At 46.2% G+C, this 23,406-nt stretch overlaps 1 protein-coding gene across 1 annotated transcript in view; it reads left to right on the top strand.

Annotated features, from left to right (window-relative positions):
* The window catches only part of LOC119174527 (endothelial transcription factor GATA-2), a 306,263-nt gene that overhangs the window by 50,709 nt on the left and 232,148 nt on the right, over nt 1–23,406 (top strand). The gene's annotated exons all lie outside the window — the stretch shown is intronic.

Raw genomic sequence — 23,406 nt, forward strand, 5'->3', positions numbered from 1 at the left:
AAATGTCATCGAAGTTCCAAGGTGCCCAGTGCACGGACTCAGCGAATATGTACAAAGTTCGCGATTGTTACCCCCCATATGTATTGGTATTGTTGCACTGCTCCGGTGAGCGGGCGCAACACACGCGGAGGAGATTGCCATCGCTCTGGCTCTCACCTATCCCTCTTCTAAACATATCATCACCGATTCACGAGGGGCCTGTCGGAACTATCAGCTAGGGTGGGCATCGCCCCTTGCTCAGCGCATACTGGAACCTAGCTGCCGATACGTTAATCAAACTCCGCGAAATCTGGTTTGGGCACCCGGTCACCAAGGACTCAGGGTTAACGAACAGGCCGATCAGGCCGCCCGCGCACTCTCTTCCCGGGCTATCTCCCTGTCTTTGGACGCCTACTACCAATCAGACAATTCGGCCCTTTCATTCAAAGATATTACCAATTACTACAAGGAGGAGCACCGGCGCTATCCAGACCCTTGTAAGGGACTGCATCGCGCTGACGAGCCGCTTCTTTTAAAACTGTTTACCAATACTGTACTGTGTCCGGCGGTGCTAAAACATTTCAATTCATCCTCTGATGGCACGTGCCAGTTCTGTGGTGAGGTGGCTGACACCTTCCACATCCTCTGGGCGTGCCATTCTAATCCATCTATCCCGCCCAACCCCAACCCCACGAGAGAGGACTGGGAGGCGGCCCTGCTCGGCTGTGAAGACCTGAAGGCCCAAGAGGCTCTGATTCAACGGACGCGGGCGGCGTTGCTTGCCAATGGAGCCCCGGAATAGGGGTTCCACCTAGTGCTGTGAGGGTAGGAGGCCAATAAGGCCCCAACCCAATCACCTCTCTGTAACCATTTAATGGTTATTAAATGTTTCACCACCACCGCCACCGCCACCATCGGTGAACGGGCCATCTGTGTTCACTGGGCTAAGTTCGAAGTTTAAGGCCACCTAAGTAGACTATATACATGCACAAACAGCGAGGATGGCGGGATAAAAGCTGCTTAAAGGCAGCTTGACTGGCCTTACCTTCCCGAAGAATAACAAGAGCAACGTGGCAATAACTCCCCAATAATCACACTTGCTCTTCTATTAAAATAGAAACACACATACAAAAAGAAAACGAAATGGCAATGGTTTCTTCCTCAGCCTGTGTACTTCGTGCTAGCATTACACATTTTCGGTTAGCTAGCGGATAATTTACGCTAGCTCAAGTTCATCAGACGTGGTCTAAGCTGCAGTAAAAAAAATAACGAGAGAAAATTGAATTGAAACAAAAACAACTCTTTCTTTTTTTTTTTTTGCCGTGAGTAACGAGAAGGGCTCACGCCACTGGCTCAATTCCAGGAAAGGTCCGCCAATGAACCCCCCTTTTTTTTTTCATGTTCTGCAGAGCGTACTCCGGTAGTAAAAAGCATTGCCGGCATGTTTAGAACATATCATACGTTTCTGTGTTGAATAGAGCGAGGAGGAAACAACTTCGATGAAGATAAGGAAACGTAAAGGAGAAAGGGGACGTTAGTATTCCCGCTAGGGCTTTGGAGGAACCCTCATTATAGAGGTCTCAGGCTTTCGTTGCTGCTGGTCCTTCGGCACAACAAGACTTCCCACCACCACTCAATACTTGGGGGAGTGGTTGTGGTGGGTGGAATTTCTGGGGGCTCATCATTAGTTTCGTGGTATAACGAGGCATAGAAGGTTATTTAAAAGAGCACCGCACGGTATTCATTCGGCGAAAGAGTATGTTGTGCGTTTATATATTGGTATAAGACCTCTTCCTCCAGGAGGGGGAAGAGGTGAGGAAGTTCATGCTAGTGCAGTTTACTACACTACTCAGGGTGAAGGGAATTGACAGATCAATAAAAATAAGGAAATAAGTGAGGAGGACATGAAAAATTCGTGTGAGGTTAAGCAACACTGCTGCTTCCCATGTCCGCCGTGAAAAATATTTACCTTTAACTTGACAGCAGCATGGGAGAGGCCTTTGTCTTGCAGTGGACGTAGTCAGGCTGCTGCTGCTGCTGCTGCTGCTGCTGCTGCTGCTGCTGATGATGATGATGATGATGACGACGACGACGACGACGACAGCAGCAGGGTATAGGAGGCAAGACATTTCGCGCGTCACTCTGCACTGTCGAAATTCACACGTGCCTGGCCACATTAGTAAAGGGCTGTAGTAGACGTGTCATGATACGTACTGTGGCGTTGTAAGTACTGGACCTGAATTGTGGAGTAAATCTTGCATAAACTACACGTACGGTAATTTGAGCTTGCCGATGAACACACGAAGTGTGTCTAAAAATGATTGAGATACTGTGATAATTGATTTTTTTTTCAGTCATCTTGTCTGTAGTATGTTCAGACTTCAATGTCGCTGAAATGCACCTGCATGCGGCTGCAACTTGGACAACTGAAAAAACAAGAGACTCGGCAAATACGGACAAGAACGTCTTTAGTTTGTCTTCTGTTTCATACAGTTACCCTGGCACAATTCCCATGAGCTTTATGAAGCCAGCCTGCTCGTTTTAACACTATTATGAAATGTTTGTATAGATAGGTTTCAGTAAAGCAGACCTTGCATTTGGCAGTGCGACGGCGAATTCATCGACTAACCCAGAGTACATGGACACGTCGTCATGCTAATGAATACTGAGGAATCCCGCAGCCTAGGTTCCCGAAGGGTTGAGAAAAGGACACTGACAAAGACTCATTTGCAGCACGAAGCAACAAGGAAACACATACCGATTCCCCTGAAGGAAGGCTTTTTATTTGCCGCAAAATTCGTCCTGGCACGGGGTTCACATCCAGAACCGACAGCTTTCCCGGGCGGTCTCTCTGCCATGGCTATACCATCGTCTACCAATTGTCAACTTCCTTGTTAGCTCAATTTGTAGAGCAACCACCACAGATAGGTGCGTGTCCTGGTTTCAATCTCCGGTCCAGGATGAAGTTTGGGGCAACTAAGAAGCTTTCTTTCAGACAAGCCTGTACAGATTTTCTTGTGGCTTCATGCTACGAACGGATGTTTGTATTTTGAACGATGGTGATGACATGCGTGGCCAATTACTCTTTGTATCGGGTGGACTCGCTATGGGTGTCCTAGCAGTTTCTTGACAGTTGCGCCATCTTGCAAGATTGCGCAGAAGTCACTTGCATTTGCGAGAGCTTGCCGTTTACCGCGGCAGCTTGAGGGTACTACAACAGCATTTGCAGAGGTCTCAATATCTGCTGAACGTGCTCCACGTCTCGATATACCTGTAACTTTCTCACGTGTTGAAGCAGTGTCGGCTGCGAGCGCTCACTTAGGCGGCTGCTTTAAACCTCGCAGCCTCTGAGATTAAAGCAATGTCTTCTGCCATGTCGCAGGCAACACAGCCGCGTCTCTGCGATGTCGTCACATCCCAATCCAGCGAAAGTAGTATAGTGTCGGCTACGAGTGCTCCTTGAAGAGAAAGCACTGAACTACGAGGAACCTCGTCCCCATGAGAAAGCGTGCAACGTCACAGACATCTTTCTAGAGAACGCGTTGGTTTAAGGATAAATTAGTGCCTATATGTGGATCTGGCTAATGCTCTTACACCGTAGTTGTCATCGTGAAGTTGTCAATGTTCACAAAACAGCTGAAATTCACACATCAGTCAGACTACTTGTGCTGTCAGTCAGTCACTTGTGCTGTCAGGGATTAAACTCATGTATTTTGTCATCTGTTAAACTTAGGCAGCCCGAGAAGGAACCCGAGGAAGAACGCGGAAGAGGGGGTGCTGTCGAAGGCTTCGGGGGAAAGGGATACCGCCTCTGCCTAATTCCCTCTCCCTCTTCCTGTCTATACCTCTCTGATGAAAGAGCGCTAAAATGTTGATGTAGATGTAGATGGATATCCTAAACGCCCTATGCACACCACCACGCTTCTCCCTCATCGTTCACTCCAACGCTATCACAGCGTGCAAAGAAAGGCATTCTCAGCATACGACCTTGCGCCACTATAAACGGCCAAGAAAATTTTGTCGCATGACTTTACTTATACGATAATTAAAGTACCCCCCTCCTCTCTCCCGCGTGCGCCGCATTAATATAGACGCAACACCTCTCACCGCGAATAATGAGCCGCACCTTTATGAAAGACAGACTACCTAAAGCGTCGAAGAGAGGGGCAGTAAAATGGAAATGTGCGCTCGCGATGTCAGAAGCCGTGAGAGCGTGGAGAGTGAAGTCAACACACACGCACACCGTTCTCTCCCCCTTCACCCTCTCGACTTCTCCCGGTAGCCGGCCATGTTCCTGCCCCTACGATAAGCTGCGTCGTACGTATGCGCGCGTTGTACACGCTTGCTCGTGAGCACAGCTGGGTGTAATTAAGACGGAGGAATCACTGGCCCTCCTCTCGAAATAATGGCCCACTCTTGCACAGCGGGAATGACATCCCTCGGCGAACGCGCATTCTGCCGTGCTACGGCTGTGTAAGTTACGGCTCGGCACATAAATTGTCTTTCATAGCTTTCTCCGATTCCGCTGGCGTTTTCTTCACTGGAATTTAGTTTTGTACTGGCTTTATTGGCGTTTTATTTAAGAAAGATACTTTGGGTATATAGGATGACAGATTTCTTCTTTCTCCCTGTCTAAAGTATACTCTTTAAGAACTCGAGTACTCTTTTTTTTGCTTTCTAATTTTCAGCCTGGATCATCGCTGTTGTAATCAATGTCGTGCGTAATCACGAACAGCAGGGAGGTATAAGGAAGCGCGTCACCGAAGACTATCTTTCCGCCACCTCATGTCCTCATTATATCCTCTTTACTCTTGGTGGCTATAAGCCGAAATGGGTGGTTCATTTCACGGTTTTCGGCGGCTTGCATCCAGTCAGACTGCAGCTTCAGGATTGATACGATGCTCGGCAGCTTTGAGAGTGGCGGCAACGGCTGCGAAAGCTGACGCTATTGAGGATGGCAATGATGATAATGGTTTCTATGAAAATGACGTCATTTCTCTTTGAACTGCTCTACGCCACTGTCATTTCACCTCATTGACCTATAATTTCACGCATAGCAGACCTGAATCATAGATGTTACATAAAGACTGTTTCACAGTTCGGTTTTCAGTCAGGCCTCTCAACCGAAAGTGCCTTACTATACCAAAAGGAATTGATTCTAAGTAATATAGAAGCAAAAAAACTTACCCTAGGAATATTTCTAGATTTCTTAAAAGCTTTCGATAGAATAAACCTTGATATCATGCTAGAAAAACTTGACCGTTTTGGAGTTCGCGGTACCGTTTTAGCTTTAATAAGAAGCTACTTATCTAATAGGAAACAATGTGTATCAATCAATCGAGACCTACCATCATCTATGAACCTTAAGAATGGTGTACTTCAAGGTAGCATTTTGGGACCTCTGTTATTTAATATTTTTATCAACGATATTATACGTATTGACAGCTCTGTAGAATATGTATTCTACGCGGACGATACCAGTATATTTTTTTTTTCTGGGGAAACGGCTGATGACCTCATTGTTTCTGCTAATGAAATACTAAATAAAATATATGCCTGGACTGGGGCGAATTCTCTACACATTAATTGCTCTAAAAGTAAGGCTGTACTGTTCCGTGTGAAAGCCAGGTCATTTGAAAAGTCTCACAAACTAATACTTAATAACGCTGAAATTAAACTTTGTCAAACAGTTAAAACTCTCGGTGTCCATGTTCACGAACACATGGCATGGAATTACCATGCCGAACACATTAGTCACAAACTTTGTAAAGTTTTAGGTGCGTTGCGTCGATGCCAGAACATACTACCTGTGAAACAAAAAATATTAGTGTACAATGCTCTTTTTTCTTCACATTTACAATATTGTCATCTGATCTGGTCTACAGGCTCTAAAGCATCTCTAAAGAACCTGGTCGTGTTACAAAAAAAAATGCCTTGCGGTGCATTGAAGGTGTATCCTATAACGCACACACTGCTTGCATATTTGCAAAATATTGAATTTTAAGAATTACCTGTTATTACGAATACCAGCTTCTGTCGGCTTTTAAATCAGAAATACGTAGAGGAAGTATCTTTTTACGCACCTTGGCCACCTTGCAACCAAAACCTGCCAGTCGCGTTACTCGATGTACGGAGACTTGGCACGTACCTTGTCCTCGCACAAACTAAGGATTTGAAACACTACGTTACCGCCTTCCAAGTGTGTTGAACAAATGGAAACTAACAACTGATAATCTGCGTATATTGTGTAAAACTGCAATGTTAAATCGGATGTGCTGATTGTGTTGCAAATGAATGTTGGGTGATTTCTGTAATGGTTATTCAGTTTTTAGTCTTTCATACATTGCTTTGTTATGAATATTTTTGTATGTATTTCAGAGTTGTCATTCTATTATTGCGTGTTTCTTTTTGTATTGTCGCTTTCCGCTGCCTGTAATTTTTCTAATATTTGTAAATTTGTAGTTTAAATTTTTTCTGGGTAAAGGGGCCAGTCAAGCTGTGAAATGCAGCTTTTTTTTTTCCCTTCGCACCAAACCACGTATACAGTGTATTTTCGTGTACTTGTCACGCGGTTGAATGAACTCAAACTCAAACTAAGCACACTGCTATGCGATCATCGGGTAAGGTTTTCAACTCCTTCATGCAAAACAAGAAAGCGGATCTTGAAGGAAAATCACTATCATGGCTATGATATTTTACTGACAACGCATTTTATAGCCCTTATTTCTGACATCAACTCTACACAAGGCGCATTGAGAAAGGGTGTTTGGCAGGTGAGCGTTGTCTTAATGGTATAATATATATGTATCTTTATTAATAACAAATACGGAGAGACTACTATTAAGACCCCACTCTTTTATGGAGTTTATACATGTAGACATAGTCTAATATTGGCGGAACGAGAACATAATACCAACGACAATGAGAGTTATTATTATTATTATTATTATTATTATTATTATTATTATTATTATTATTATTATTATTATTATTATTATTATTATTATTATTATTATTATTATTATTATTATTATTATTATTATTATTTGCATACACAAAGGACACAGAGGAAAGAGGGAGAGAGCAAGCTGACAACTGCCACCTGGAGGGGCACAACGCCTGCCCACTCTTTCGGGGGGAGAGAAGAGACAGAGGAAACAAAGATTAAGCACCCGAAGATAATGCCCAACATGCTGGCGACTTAGCCACTGTTAGCGGATGTAGCCCAAATCCACACTAAATGTTCGAGATACGACGACGACAAGTTTCAGCATATAACCGTTAGGCGTCTCTCACAACAGTCACTTTGTGACGTTCAGGTACATAAATCAACCACGTTTTACCGGAGGAGTTGCTCCTTTTTCTCGGGGCCTTCCCCTGTTCGCCATGTATTCATAAAGTCAAATAAGTAGCAGGCATCCCACACAGTTGTCGTCAACTACTGCTGAAACACAGTTTATGATTAATGAAGGAGGGGGAATGATGACACAATGTGCAGATGTCCATGTGTGGCTTTTTCTTCGTTTCTCTATATGACTCAACTGCGCGTTTTATCAAATATGTACGAACATGATTGTCCTAACAACGCAAGGAGAAATGACAAAAGACAACCAAAACAGAAGATAAGCAGAGAAGCTCTGTACTGTTGTTTTCGCTTCGGCCTAAGACATCATCATGACACCTGCCTTGTTTCCTGTCATACGCGACAAGACGTGTTATTGTCTTCACTTCTCCTAAAGACAACAGGATGGTGCTCACCTGTCCATACGTCATCCCCTAATTTCTCGACGTCTTCCCGGTGCTGTTGTAAATCCCCCCTTTTCTCTGCGCCCTTCTCCCCCCTATCCACGCAATTCGTGCAAACTCAAGGTTTCCGTTAGTGTAATTCAACGCACCTAGCAGCCCTTAACAGATATCACATAAGGCACCTGCCTTGTTTTAGCTGTCTCATGAAGCGCGAAAGGTCAGCATGGGCTTCAATATAAGTGATGCAAAAGAATCATCATCTGACGACGTCACAGCCAGACGTCACAAATTTTGTCACACGTGGGTGCCATCATGTGGCATCGCGGCTTATTCACAGGTTGGTTGGTCCTGAAGCCACTGCAAAAACCTCCTCAAGGGTAGAAGGCTGTTCTTTTAGGGGCAACCTCCTCTCTCGAATATGTGCCACTGGAGAGTTTAGTTCTTGAATTTTCCGCTAGATGGCGGTACTTGTATATAGTCAATATATGATTCGACGGACGGAGATGATATCGACGGACGGACGCACGGGTGGACAGACAAGCAGACAGGCGGACGAACAGACGGACGGATGGACAGACAGACACACAGACGGACGCATGGACAGACGGAAGCATGGATGGGCTGACGGACGCTTCACCTTACTCATCATCATTCACTCCGTGATTATGCTGTGATTTTTTTAGGAGGGGGGGGGGAGGCAGTACATTCTGCTGAGAAAGAAAATAATAGAAAGAAGGCGTTGCCCTACGTGTTGTCTCAGTTGAATGCACAGGCGACCGTACGACTTTCGGAGCTGTACCGGCTACCGCATACAAAGCACAGCGGACAAGCGGATGGAAGGTGAAACGCAACCGCGCAGCCAGACCATAGCCGTTGGACACGGCACCGGAGTCTTGATAGCTGTTTCAGCCTGAACCTGTGTCTCGGGAGTCGATCTTCATGGATGCCCCGGCGTCGCCACGTGACAGGGACTCGCGCGACGAGCGCATGAGCGATCGCACGGCGGCCCGCACCACACGGAGGGGCCGATTAACGGCAGCCGCCGGAGAGGCCCTGGCGTCGGCGGCGACTGCGCCCATCTATCAACGCGGACCGGCGCCGCGGCGCACGGAAAGGAGAACTAGGCCGGTGCACCCTCTGGGGTTTCGGCGACGGCGGCCATGTCCCCGGCGGCACCGATGTCCGAAAAAGAAACGACAGGCCGCATAGAATAGTCACGAAGTTCGAAACTCGGCCTTATGACTCTCATAAACTAGTTTATTCGACTCGGAAGCCGTCTTCTTTTTTTTTTTTTCAAGCAAGCTCCCCTCTCTGCGGTGACTGTAATTGAAGACGTTGTTTCAACCCGGATTTTGGGATGTGAACCTAAAAAAAAATAAAAAAATGTACCGTATTAATGCGGACCAATGAGGAGCCAGAGGGAATAAAAGTATACACTTAATTCAGCAGGATGCAAAGTTGGGCTAGTTGGTTCATGCTTGAAACTCGATACGTCCGCACGATATTATACGAAAGAAAGGGAATGTTTTGCGCTGATACTACGTTTTAAAGTGTATATGCTCGACAATATTCATGTTTAGTACCATGACGAAATTATGCGGGTCGGTATACACTCTAAATCGAGTCCTGCGGTAAACTGTTAGATATGGCCAGGAAACGCACACCCACAAAAAGTTCGAATTTCCCAAGGCATGGTTAAGAGCGTACGCGAGTACTTGCACACGAAAATACACCAATCTGTTAGCAGTCACCCTCGATGTACACCCCTCCACCGGCAGATCACCCCTAAAGTCGTGACCCTGCATAATAACCCTAAACAACCCTGCAACAACTCGAAACCGCTATAGGAACATCCCCTTTCGTGCAGCCACAATCAGAACCCTCGCAATTAACACTAGAACTTGTGCTATCTAATCGCGAAAAACCTTGGAACATTCGTTCACATTGAAACAAACCCACACGATTTCAATTGGAAATTTCGGAATCGAACTGCTTACTGTAAACAGCTTTCAATATGCGCACGTGTGCAGAAGGAGAAAAAAAGATGAAAAAAAAAAAAAACCTGATACCTGGTAGGTCACGTTGTAGCAAACGTCACAGGCTCAAATTAAGAGATGCAAGTGTCCGATAGGAACTCGTCCAAGTGTATGTATCTCAGTGGTAATCGAGGCTACCGGGCTTCACTCTCGAGTTGCACGTGTTTGCTTGGCGGGCGATTTGCTAATGCCCTGTTTCACGCCTCTCGAGTATAAAAGCCGTCCTTCCGGGGCACTTTTGTTTTATCCTTATCTCCAACGTGCCGCGGCCACCGCTCGTGTGGACAACACGGGCGCCTGAAAAAGGAAACAAGAAAACAGAAGTCCCTCACTCTCGTCGCTCACACCTAATCACGGCTAATAAATGCAAATAACAGCGCTCAGCACATATTTCATCAGTATAATCGCACCTCCTGGTAATGCGGGCGTGCTCAGACGGCGTGGAAAAGCAATGCAGCTGCTTTGTTGCTCCCAAAATGGCGAATGAAATGTGACAAGGCCAATGTGCAATGCTGACTGTGCCCTGATCAAGGAGTTTTCGGATAGACATGTTTGTTCACGGCATGACAGGAGATATTAGTCGACTGTCTGAGTATGCATTTATTTTGCCATCGGTATATCTTATTTCGGATCGCAAGCTAGCTCTTTCTCTCTCGATCTCAGTATCTTTTTTTTTTGTTTGGTTGCTGTGCGCTAGTTTCCATTCTTTACCGCATGACGCAAACGGTTAAGTATACGCTTGCCGAGCAGTGCAGCGCAGGTGTGCCTGTGAATCCGTTAGGGGTATACCCCCTTAAAAATTTAGTGTTGGATTGTTATACTAATGTAGATAGCGCGGATGATCAAGAGTAAGCCTAGTTACTCAGTCAGTCAATTAATTCTTTTATATATTATTTGCATTACATTACGCTCACTAAGAGAGCATCCAACCGTATAAACAATAAACGCTCAAAGCATATGAATTAGCAAGTTTATTCAATTGTTTTTTTCTTGATTTACTTTACGAATTCTCTGTGTGATCGTGAGTCACGCTTTAGTAGGGGACTCTGGGATATCTCAACATACGCCTATATAGTATAGTTGCTTTCCAGTGTTTAATAATGTTCTGGTGTCTTGTCTATGTATTCTTTTCTTTAACATTGTTCGTCAGTGCCCGCTCCCCTCTGCAATGCTGTAAAGACCTGAGGGTACAATAAATAAATAAATAAATAAATAAATAAATAAATAAATAAATAAATAAATAAATAAATAAATAAATAAATACATAGTAGCCTACCACGAGAGATGATAAGGTTGGGAACTCAATCGCTCGCTCACTCACTCACTCAATGAATCATTCAGTCAATAAATAAGTAAATTAATAAATAAATACCCTAGGCTTTTGTTAAGCAAGCCAGATGTAGCTATCCAACAAGTCATACTGTGCGTGAGACATCATTGCATAATCCAGTTTTAGTCGTGGCATCCCGCATGTCTCACACGTAACAGTTCTAAAGGAAGAGTTAACACGGAGCTAAACGCGGGCTTTCTGGAAGCAGAGCTGTCGCAGTGCGCACACGCTTTACAATGCTTCGGGCGCGTGTCGCACATTTTTGTTACCTCGTTTCTTCGGACGCCAGTGTCGCGGTGGCCCACTTGTTGCCCCTGTCCGGCTACTGTATATCCAATCGGAGAACCGGACGTAACGACACCGCTGCATAGCAGTTGCCGTACTCCCGTTGCACGCAGCAGTCATTCGGGTGAATTAATTGAACGCCGCTGGCTAACAGTGGCCGGGCGAAATTATAATGGCCGCTAAAAATGTAGGCCTTGGAACGTAGGCGCCGGCTTGCCGGCTGCCGCCACCTGCGCGAAAACTTGAAGTTTGATTTGCGGTGGCAAAAAATAAAAAAATGGTGCATTGGTTCAACGAGACGAAAACAAACGTGCACGCAATTGCCTTTTGTACTCTTGGCTGATCGATCTGTGAAGTTATTTCTTCTTCTTCTTCTTCTTCTTCTTCTTCTTCTTCTTCTTCTTCTTCTTCTTCTTCTTCTTCTTCTTCTTCTTCTTCTTCTTCTTCTTCATTTACCAGCCATTTCCTTCACGACAGGAAGAATATGTCGGAAGCCAACCTGGCGCTTATACAGACTCATTAAGTGACCGCCACGCTGACGACGCAGAGTGAAGTAATTACCTCGGCTAATTGACTTGAAAGTCGGCCATGTATGGCGGATGCTCTATAAAAAAAATAGGTGCCGACCAGTGAGAACGCGAGAATATCGGCTCCTGCTTTCGAGAATGCTTTCGTGTGGAATTCACGGATTGGTTGCCGAGATTTCAGTCACATCGTGTGCATAAGTTCTCAAGGAACCCGTAGATGATGATGATGGTTGGGGCGAAGCGTCCATCAGTCCATCCGTGCTTCTGTGCCGGCGAGTGGACTTTCAAATAACCTTTGGGAGATTTGTACATGGCGACGCCACCGGAGGATTTCAGCCAAACCAAGGAGGCCATTGCCGCTGAAGCGCCGGCCCGGCGCCACAGAAGTCCGCATCAGTGGCAAGGCCGCTAGAGGCTTTTTCATCCAGGGGCCGTGTCAGTGGGAGGCTGCTTTGTCCAGCACCAGGCTGGACGTGCAACTTCGGCTGGTAACTTGGGCGGAGGACATCGCGGCTAGCGGCACTGCCTGGACGCCACAACCGGCAGCCTGAAGGCCGCCCACAACGCCGCTTTTTAATTTTTTTATTAAATATCATTTCACTTTATGGCCTTCACACGAATAAAGTTTTTCACCACCAGCAACGTGACTCAACTCTCTGCCCGTTCAAGGAGCGGCTACTGAGGACGGAATACCAAGTAGACGGAGAGTACACCTCTTCAGAGTATTGCATGGAAGACCTAAGCAGAAATGAGACGCTCAAGAAATAAGCTACGCTCGCGGACAACTTTTCATGGCAATGAAGGAAAGGATACAAGGGTGGAGCTTCTGCACATGTATGCTACTACGCGAAGTAGTCCGGTATGTCATGCGTTCCTAACCGATGGGAAAGTGATTGCCGTGCGCGACCAGTGTTTCACATCGACGTAGACGCTGCTTGGCGTTTGAGGTACACGTAAAAGGCACGGCTGTATAACGCGTTCGAACAACACCACCTACTATAGTCTAGGTGGTGTTGGTTCGAAACACAAAGTGACAACGAGTAAATTAAAAGAAATACGAATATCTTTTATGAGCTGCGTCCTGAGTAAAGAGCTACAAACAAAAAATGAAGGCAGTACTTTTCATATCTGACGTCGAAAATAAGCACACAATTGCAGGAATTCATTCATTAGCGGTATATAGGATACGCACGATTTAGCTATTTAGCCTCGGCTGCATGGCCAAGAAAATTGGTCGGTTAGCGTCCCCGCGGCCAAGCGGTAGACCAGGGCTGGCGTTAGGGGAGACGCTCAAGCCAGTCGTAGTGAATATGACATGCACGGGATCGTGAAAACGGGGAGGCATCAATGACTTCGTGTCCATACCTCAACGACGAGCAGCAGTTCCAGCCATCGGGCGACTACTCAAGGACAGGACGGGCGGCCCCCCTCCTGGGGAAGGTCGCCCTTCAGAAGAGGTTCTAGACCAAAGGCTCGCTCCCAATTACGTGGACACTCGAGCTCTCAAGGCCACTATCTTGGGGAGGAGTGGCCTGGAGGGCACCCGAATGGCCAGCTGCCTGGTGCCCAGATTGAGATTATGGCTTCCAACCCGGGGTGGATGCCTGCAGTTACACCGAAAGGCAGCTGGGCTGAGCGAGTGCGCAACGGCGCGGCAGAGTTGATGACAGGTGAGCTGCCAGAGCATGATACAATCACACAGCTAGAGCCAGAAGGCGCGAGGCTTACAAAAATGAATGTGAGGCTATCGGCAGAGTTAAAAGAAACAAAAAAAATTCTTACTGCGTTAGCCAGAACGTAGTCTTTACAAACAACACCTAAGCCAGCTGACGTACCTATGTATAGCTGGAAACGTGGTTGACTCGAGAGCAACAAAAAAGAGGTCAGTAATGGTAGAACACGTGGAAGCCAGTCAAATGACCATGTCAGATATGAAAGGGGTCCTCGACATGCTCAGAAAGGTAGTAGCAAATCTTATAGTGAGCAGATGAGCAGGTTACAACCAAGCGTGGCGACACAAGAAGAGCATATGACTTTACGCATAACAAAGGTCGAAGCGTAAATGCACAGCGCAGCAGTGCCTCCTCATGTTCTAAACTCGCCTCTCCGACCACCAACATAAGTAAAACAAAACCTGTCTACGGTTGCAGCACCAGGCTCTGGTGGCCTATGTATTAACCATCAAGGCAGCTCTAAATGAAGAATTCTGTATCTGGCAATGACACTGTGAAGTTACCTTAAACAGAAGGCAACAATATATCAGCAGTAGTATATCAGGAGTAGCCTCATATCATACTATTGCACGAAATCCTTTCACTGCAAGCAAGGCTGACTGGATTCCGGCCTGTGGGATCCCGAAGGGAGAAGAGTATGCACCCTCTTATGCAACAAATTAACGCACGTAACCCACAACCTCAAAATAGACGCAGTGAGCTAAGAAAACGTCATGGTAGAGATCGTGAGAGGCACGAGCGACCGTCACAACATCTTTATTATTAACATATATAGCAGTCCAAAGGAACACATGCAAGGGTTCAAGATGGTTCTAAAGAAGCTGTTAGTATCACCGGGAAATGTACAATCGTCATAGTAGCTGATTTCAACGCGCCTCACCCTGCATCAGGTCACAAGCCCAATACTGGCAAAGGAAATAGGCTTTCGCAAAGCACCAGTGGACTTGATCTCCCCCTAGTCACGAATCCCAGCCCACCAACAAAGATTGGTACATCCTCCTGCAGAAACTCCACCCCAGACCTTACATTTTTGAAGAACATCAAAAAGGCCCGATGGATAAACCTTGCTGTAGGCATCGGGAGTGACCTCTTCATTTTCGCCACCACCTTCTCCGTATATAGCACGCAAAAAGCAGAGAGACTTCCATTTCACAGACTGGGATAACTTTAGGAGGTTAAGGACGGAAAGGGAACAAGACGGCCACAGACTAGGCTTGGAGCAGTGGGTCAAACAGATTAAAAAGTGCCTCAAATCCGTCTCTTTCATCATTACCACGGATATTGATGTTGAAATAATGGAAATCTGGCTCGCTCATCTCCTTTAGGCAAACCAAGCACTGCTGAAGGCTGGAAGGGTCAGCGCCTGAAGCGAACACTGAAGAAGCTAGCCGAGGTAAGCAGATCAGTCGAGGAACATTATCGCGCACTATCTAGGCAGCAATGGGACAAATCTGCAACTCTGTTGACGCTCAGTTGCGCAATTGCAAGACATTAAATGTGTTAAAAGATCTCTTCAACGAAAGCACCCCGAAAACAAATCAATTGCATCTTATCACTGGAATTTTGCATTAAAAGATAAGGGATCTACAAAACAGCAAGTCGTGCAGTGGCTCGTGCATAAGTATACCTCCCAATCAAAACAGTATTGGCACCACCAAGTGGACAGTACCAGGGCACGCCTAATAGGTATTGAAGGCGAATTTAACGTCGAGGACATCCGAAAAACCTTGCATGATCTTAATGGCAGATCTGCCCCCAGTCCGGATGGTACATCCAACAAGGCCCTTCGTAACCTTGATGACGATTCAACTGAGGCTCCGAAGGATATAATCAATGCAGCGTGGAGAGAAGGCAGGGTGCCAGAGCAGTGGAAGCTGGCCAACACAATTTTCATTCCTAAGTCAGGGAAGCCCCCTAACTCAGACAACCTGAGGCCAATATCCTTGACATCATGTATCGGCAAGGTTGCAGAACACGCCATACTGCACAGGCTAAACAAGTAGAGTGACTTTTTGGGCCAGTTGGTTGATTCTTACGGTCACTTGGCGCAAATACTGAGACGAGAGAAGCACAAGCGAAAAAAGTACAAGTACTTGGATGATAACAACATTTATACACATTATATGGTTGTATTCAGGGAAGGGCTATCCACACGAGATGCTGTGAAACTTCGGAAACACCAGGCAATCGACAACGAAACCAGAGACGTGAGAGTTATTCTGTGCCTGCATCTAGAAAAAAGCATTTGATAATATCTAACACTCATTCATACTCGAAGCAATATCCATGATTGGTCTAGGGAAAGTCATCCAAGACTACATGTGGTCCTTTCTTATAGATGGGAAAGCCGGGATGAAGATAAGGGATATTGCGACCCCATAAAGCTAACGAGGAGCAAGGGGGACACCACAAGGCGCAGCGATTTCACCAATGCTGTTCAACCAAGTCATGGTTGGGCTGCCAAAGAGATTATCGAGCATAGAGGGGTTGAAGCACACCTTCCACGCTGATGTCATTTCCATGAGGTGCATGGGGAGGGGGGGGCGGCAGATCGAAAGCACCTTGCAAGAGACAGTTGACACCGCAGAAGAGTACCTTCGTCCTTCGGGGCTAAGGTGCTTCTTGGGCAAGTCAGAACTTTTTACTATATCGCACAGCACGTCAGGGATCGAAGCCCAAGGGCTGGAAGCTGTTGAACGAGACCTCCATGCAAATCAAGGGGATGCCTTCCCGAGAGTAGATTCTATCAAAGTCCTTGGCATGTTGACAGTATACTGGCGCTAACAGTAAATCTATTGCACGGTTAACTAGCAAAACAGACAGTGCGATGTACATCATACGCAGAGTGGCCAACAAAAGAAACGGGCTCAAGAAAGACAACCTCATCAGGTTCATGCATGCATTTGTTCTTAGTCACTGATTGCTGACTCATTACGCCGAGCGTATGAGTCAGCAATGCACAACTGGTCCGTAGCAGAGTCTGAGACAATGAATGTGCTTCTCAGGAAAGTTACCAAGAAGGTCCTTACACTACCCACACATGTGCCGAGTGTGTACTAAAGCTTGTCATTCACAACATGCTCGAAGAAATAGCAAAAGCCCAAGAGAGAGAACAGGTTGCATTGTTATCTACAGGGTCACGGAGGATGTTCCTGCAGGAGCTGGGCGAGCACCCAATGGTGATTAGACTCAAGTACAATGATATCTCCGACAGCACGAGGGAAACTATCACGGTTGCTCCTATACCACGAAACATGCATCCGGAGCACAACATCGGAAGGAGACTAGCGAGGGCCAGCTATACTTCGTCAAGTTTCAAACAAGGAACGAGTAGTAGCCTTTGTTGACGCGGCTTCTCTACGCCAATAGGAAAGCTTTTGTAACTGTGATCGATGGGGCTGGCGTGTCGCCTACTCAGTGAAGGTCAGGACAAAAGACTCAATTATTGCGGAACAGGTTGCCATTGCATTATGACTTAGGATGGATAGAATAAAATTGAAGTCATCTACAGTGACTCCAGCGCAGCAATACGGGCCTTCGCAAAAGGTACGGTCTCAGAAGAAACGCTGAAAGTACTAAATGGCAAAGATATCACGCATCATCCTCTGAGTTGGTTCGCAGCTCACCTTGAACAACTCAACGACTGCCCCCCCCCCCCATCTCATTGAAACAGCCCACGAGGCGGCACGAGATCTCAAACCCGCACCACCCCGGGCATGCGTTCTACTGGTGAAGGGGATTTCTGGGAAATCCCAACCGCACATAACTAAATCACAAAGCATTCCTATCTGTCGAAAAGAATTTTCCCTCCACCTCACAAAAATCTCACATGGCCCCAAGCACTTTCATCAAGGCTATTGCAAACCCGGAAGTACCCTACTTTGAAAATGTTAAGCATCACTTACCCTGACCTATATATACCCAAGTAATCTTAGCCCACATTGTAGGGAAATAGCTTCACTGGAAAATGTGCTCTGGCAGTGTACCAAATTCGCTCATTTACCGAACGACCTCTGCCAGATGGGAGGTGCCGATCCGCAGCTCGTCCTTGGCAGATCAGCTCTGGGCTGTCCACGAAACCCGCGAGGCGGATTAGGAGCTCAGCATTTCAGCCCCCACGTGGGAGCAGCCCGCTATACAGAGATCCGTGTTTTGGAGGACACAATAGAAGTTTATCCAATCCAATTGGCCATGTATGGTACTGATGAATAATGGGATGCGTATAGCTCCTGGCAGTCCCTGAATTCTGTAACAAAAATCTGGTATGAAAAGTTTGAACGTCATATATATATATATATATATATATATATATATATATATATATATATATATATATATATATATATATATATATATATATATATATATATATATATATATATATATATATATATATATATATATCGAAATAACGTGAGTTTTGCGGTGGAATTCGTTACAAGAGTGAGGTCCCTTCTTTCTTTCTGTATTCTGGAAGTTTGTAGGTTAGTTTCTATGCTTTCTTGAGTGCTCCCGTCGTAACATTTTAAAATAATGCACAAGTGATGCGACACAGATTAAACATACTGAAATTGCGCAGGTCTAACTATGTTCATGTTCAAGTGCAGTGACGTATGGCCTTCACATCAGTACGCATCCTCACGCAGTAACTTATGTGTAAACACTTACTGTTCTGCTCGAAACATTACGTGACGCATTGCGGGGATTTAGCAGCTATCGCACTGCACTGCGCTGTAAAAACGATTCCCGGCCACGGCGGTTATTTAAGTACGGTGCAGTACATACTTAAGCGTATATATAGGTACACGTGTGCCAACACAAGGTGGATCTGAGTTTGATTAATATGTGGGATTTAACGTCCCAAAACCGCCTTATGATTATCAGAGATGGCGTAGAATAGGGCTCTGGAAATGTCGACCACCTGGGTTTTGTTTAACGCGTACCCAAACCTGAGCACACGGGCATACAGCATTTTCGCTTCCATCGAAAATGCAGGTATCGCAGCCGGGATTTAATCTCGCGACCTGTGGGTCAGCAGCCGAGAACTTAAGCTGTTAGACCCTCACGGTCGGGCGTGGATTTCAGTGTGTCTGGCGTCTCTTATATGACTGAGTGCCTCGTAATGATGTCGCGATGTTGTCACTGTAAGACCATGGAGCTCGAAATTAAATCTAACGCAAGCACGAGCAACCAACGACAGCGTAAGACAGAATTACAATGGCAGAGTAGACGAGCTAACTAAGTCTAGCCCGGCTGGCTAACCTGTTTGTCGTAGCTGAGAAAGGAGGAAGGGAATAAATGAAAGGCGGGGAGAAGCAGAGAAAGGGAACTTAAGAATGAGTAGGGGAATACTTCGTTCTAATGAGCGCACTCAAAGAGGCGTATGGCTTCCGCGTGAATGCCAATAGTGCGACGATGACAGGGCTTTGCCTGCTGACCCGAAGGCCACCGGATCGAATCCAGCGGCCCCCGGTACGCTTCAGCTTAGGTGTACAGTAAAGATGAGCCCCAGGTGGTCCGGAGCCTAATACTACGGCGTTTATCATAATTATGTCACGGTTTAGAGACGTAAAACCTTCCCAATTATTATTATTATTATTATTATTATTATTATTATTATTATTATTATTATTATTATTATTATTATTATTATTATTATTATTATTATTATTATTATTATTTAGGTCATTTACAAGACAACCCTTTTACGGACGAGCAAGTCTTTGGATTATGGCATCGTGCGTTGTTGATGTGAAACTTTATAAAAGCGTTGCTGCTCTATTGTTTGGCTTTTGCAGACGTACAAAGATAGATAGAGAGGGAGACAGAATGGGTCAATGTAGAATGTAGAAAAAGAAAAAGGGCCACCGCCTGTTTATGAACTGAAAAAAAAAATATGTGTATATCGAAGACGGAAAGAACGCGGGAAAACCGTGAACTTGGTTTTCGTTGCGCAGACAGGAGCAAGTTGGCACGGTGCGTGCGGGCCACGCAGCCGGATCGCGCAGGAGGTTCTGACCCCCCTAATGACCCCCCGGCTTGGTCACTGACGGATAAGGTCCGTTTCTCAAAATTGCCCAATCGGACCCCGCGGGGGTCGACGAAGGAGGGGGAGAGATCATGATTAACGGACCCGAAAAAAAAAAAGGGGGGGGGGGTGCTCTGGGCAGAGCCTTTTGCGTATACCAGTGCGCTCAATAGCGGCTTTATAAAAAGCTTCCCGTATATGAAGTCCCTCGTTGGCGGTTTCTTTCTATATTGCTCCGCTAAATTCTACCCGGCTCAAAGAAGCAGCGATAATAATAACAAAAACGAAACGAAAAAAACACGGTTAACACAAAAAAAGACGTCATCGCATGCCCGCACGCACAAACATGTGGTCAGCGAAGGCAGCGCCACGGCCGCGCGGCGGTCGGCTCCCCACGACGTGCAACCCAGCGCCGGCCCATTTGTCACTCAGCTTGACCTCACGTAACACGGATGGACGCTCGCTGTATGGTGGAGCAAAAAAAAGAAAAAAGGATGAGCACCCCCCTCCCCCTTCTCGGATCGACCTGAAACGTCAAACCCTCCACATCCCCCCTTTCATTCCCAGCGACTCGCGCGCATTGAATCTACTTTATACTTGAGGGCGTATGTGCGTGTCAGCTTACCTGTCCGCTACGGTAAAGCTGTGACTTCGTGGCGCCACCAGATGTACACGTACGTGTCCGAGGGTTGACCCGTTTGGTCGTTTTATGTTGGCTCTCTTTCCGACGGTGAGAGCCTGGGCGGTAGCTGCACTTTTTTTTTTACTTTGTTTTGTCTTTAACTCGGGCATGACGGAGGTGGCACGGATGGGCGCACACTTTACCGCTGCTGCTATTGCTGCAAAACGGGAGGTGAAGGCCGTAGATACCGGTGCTGCTAGGCACGGCGCCACTCCACCTGTATTAAAATGTAAAAAAAAAACAAGTATACATTTTAAAAGCTGATGCCCATACGTGAAATCAACTGACGGCCATTAAACGCATATCAATGCGTATCGAGGATTTCGAAGAATCCCCCCCCCCCCGAAATCCTCCCCCCCCCCCAAGCCCACCAAATAGGAAAGATAAAGGCCATAAAATGGTGATTTTTGTGGATTTTCTGGCTTTGTGCAATGGTATGGTATGCGCGAAACAGTTGAGTGGGCAGACATGACGTGCTTGACCTGCTCACGCAAGTCGTATAGCTCCCGGCGGTCACAGTGACCTATCACTCTGTCCATTTTTGTGGCAGTGATACAGACATTCTGCGTGTTCGCAACCAGATTGGTCAATTCATCATCATCAGCAGCAGCAGCAGCCTGACTACGCCCACCGCAGGGCAAAGACCTCTTCCATGATCCGTGAATCTACCCGGTCTTGTGCTTTCTGCTGCCACGTTATACCACAGAAATTTTTAATCTGAGTCATCGGCTCACCTAACTTTCTGTCTATGCTTCGTAAATTTGCCTTCTCCAGGAATCCAGTCAGATACCCTTAATGACCAGCGGTTATCCTGCTGCGTGCTATGAACCCAGCCCATGCCCATTTCTTGATCAACTGACTGGTATTTATTTAAACTTGAATCAATTCACTGCGATTTACTTGACGATTCGGGAATTAAAAATGGATAATCGCTTTGGTGTGGCAGCTGATCATTGTGAACGCGACGTACGTTAGCATTGACGGTGACTTGGAACGTTGGTGGTCAAACATATGCACTAAAGAAACCACAACTCAAGTAAGCAGTGAAGATGAGACGTGGGACACTAGAGTTTATCACTTGGTTAACCGCCATTGTTCACTGAAGTTTAGTAGCGAGAGCTGCACTGATCGACGTTTTGCAGTGGCCGGTGGCCGCACCACAATCTGAGCCGTAGCCTAGCAACCACCGTAAAACCACCGTAAGCTGGTGGCGCCTCTCGCTGCACCATCTGGTATGGCGTCAGAGGAGAATCAGGTGAAACGCGTTGCAAAAACGGAGGATTAGACGTATGGCCCCATTCTTTGTCGCGGGAAAAGTGATGTGAGCATGAGCAGAAATAGAGAGGGTAAAGAATATCAAAGCCACATATGGCGTCACGCTGCAACACCATGTATGGCATAACCACGTATTTGTGTGGTTGTGGCAAAGGTAAAAAAAAAGGGAAAAGGAACAAGCTAGTGGTAAGGAGTAAAATAGCTACGTGTGGCGTCACGCTGGCCAAACCATACATTATGCATGAGTAGTATAGTATACCAAGGAATGCGAAAGCGGAGTGAGGGTGATAAGAAATGTGAGATAGAGGAGGAAACGAGGAGGATGGGAGAAAACAGCATAGAGGACGAAACGGCGAAACGGGAGGAGAAAGGGAAGCCGCAGTGAGGAGGACAGATGTGAAAAGGAAGAAAAAAGGGCGAGTTTAAAGCATACCATAGCCATGTATACTGAAGTATAGTACGACCTGACGATAGTTATAGCGCGAGAACAAAACGACGACACAGAGACAAGAAGGACACGAAAGTCTCTGTGTCGTCGTTTTGTTCTCGCGCTATAACTATCGTCATGCCATACCAACTAGCCCAAGCTGCATAGAGGACGAAACGGCGAAACGGGAGGAGAAAGGGAAGCCGCCGTGAGGAGGACAGATGTGAAAAGGAAGAAAAAAGGGCGAGTTTAAAGCATACCATAGCCATGTATACTAGAGTATAGCACGACCTGACGATAGTTATAGCGCGAGAACAAAACGACGACACAGAGACAAGAAGGACACGAAAGTCTCTGTGTCGTCGTTTTGTTCTCGCGCTATAACTATCGTCATGCCATACCAACTAGCCCAAACTGCCACACTTCTATAGTACGACCGTTGGAAAAGTAAAGTGTGGGTGAGGAGGACGACAGGGATTGCCAACGCAGCACAAAAGAACCCTTCCCGACATGGAGGCTGCACGCATGAAACGCCGGCGCTCGCTTTCCCGGAAACGCGAGCGTCGCCGTAGAGCAGTCTAATCAGTGCTGCTCACTTGCTACAGCTTTCACGTTGAATGCAACCGCGTTCATTCTTCTTGCTTTCGCCTAGCACTGTACAGCATCACTCTAGCATTAAGCACTGCAAGGAAACGGTGTGTTCCGCTACAAATGCGAGCGAAATCATGCCAATAGAATGTAAGCCAGTATGCAAGGTCGATAATGGCCAAGAAAGAACACTCATGAACACACTCAAAGTGAGCCCCCAAGAAAATCGCGGCACCCGAGTTAGCCGGGATAATGCAATCTGCCAGCCGGCGGAACGAGCCATTAAAACTCCATTATTTGAAAGGTGTGGGTGCTTGACGAGTATGGCCAAGTGCATCAGATGTAAAATTTGGAAGTGCCAATCAGGTGTACCAAACACGCAGCCCGGGGACCTCTCGCTAGCGGCACGGCCCGGCCGCGGTGGTCTAGTGGCTAAGGTACTCGGCTGCTGACCCGCAGGTCGCGGGCTCGAATCCCGGCTGCGGCGGCTGCATTTTCGATGGAGGCGAAAATGCTGTAGGCCCGTGTGCTCAGATTTGTGTGCACGTTAAAGAACCACAGGTGGTCAAAATTTCCGGAGCACTTCACTACGGTGTCTCTTATAATCATATACTAGTTTTGGAATATATATATATATATATATATATATATATATATATATATATATATATATATATATATATATATATATATATATATATATATATATATATATATATATGAGATATAACAGACAGTAATGCCAAGGAATGTACAGGGGAAGTTATTAA

This window comes from Rhipicephalus microplus, chromosome 5 (assembly GCF_043290135.1).
Source record: "Rhipicephalus microplus isolate Deutch F79 chromosome 5, USDA_Rmic, whole genome shotgun sequence".
In the NCBI taxonomy this organism is placed as follows: Eukaryota; Metazoa; Arthropoda; class Arachnida; order Ixodida; family Ixodidae; genus Rhipicephalus; species Rhipicephalus microplus.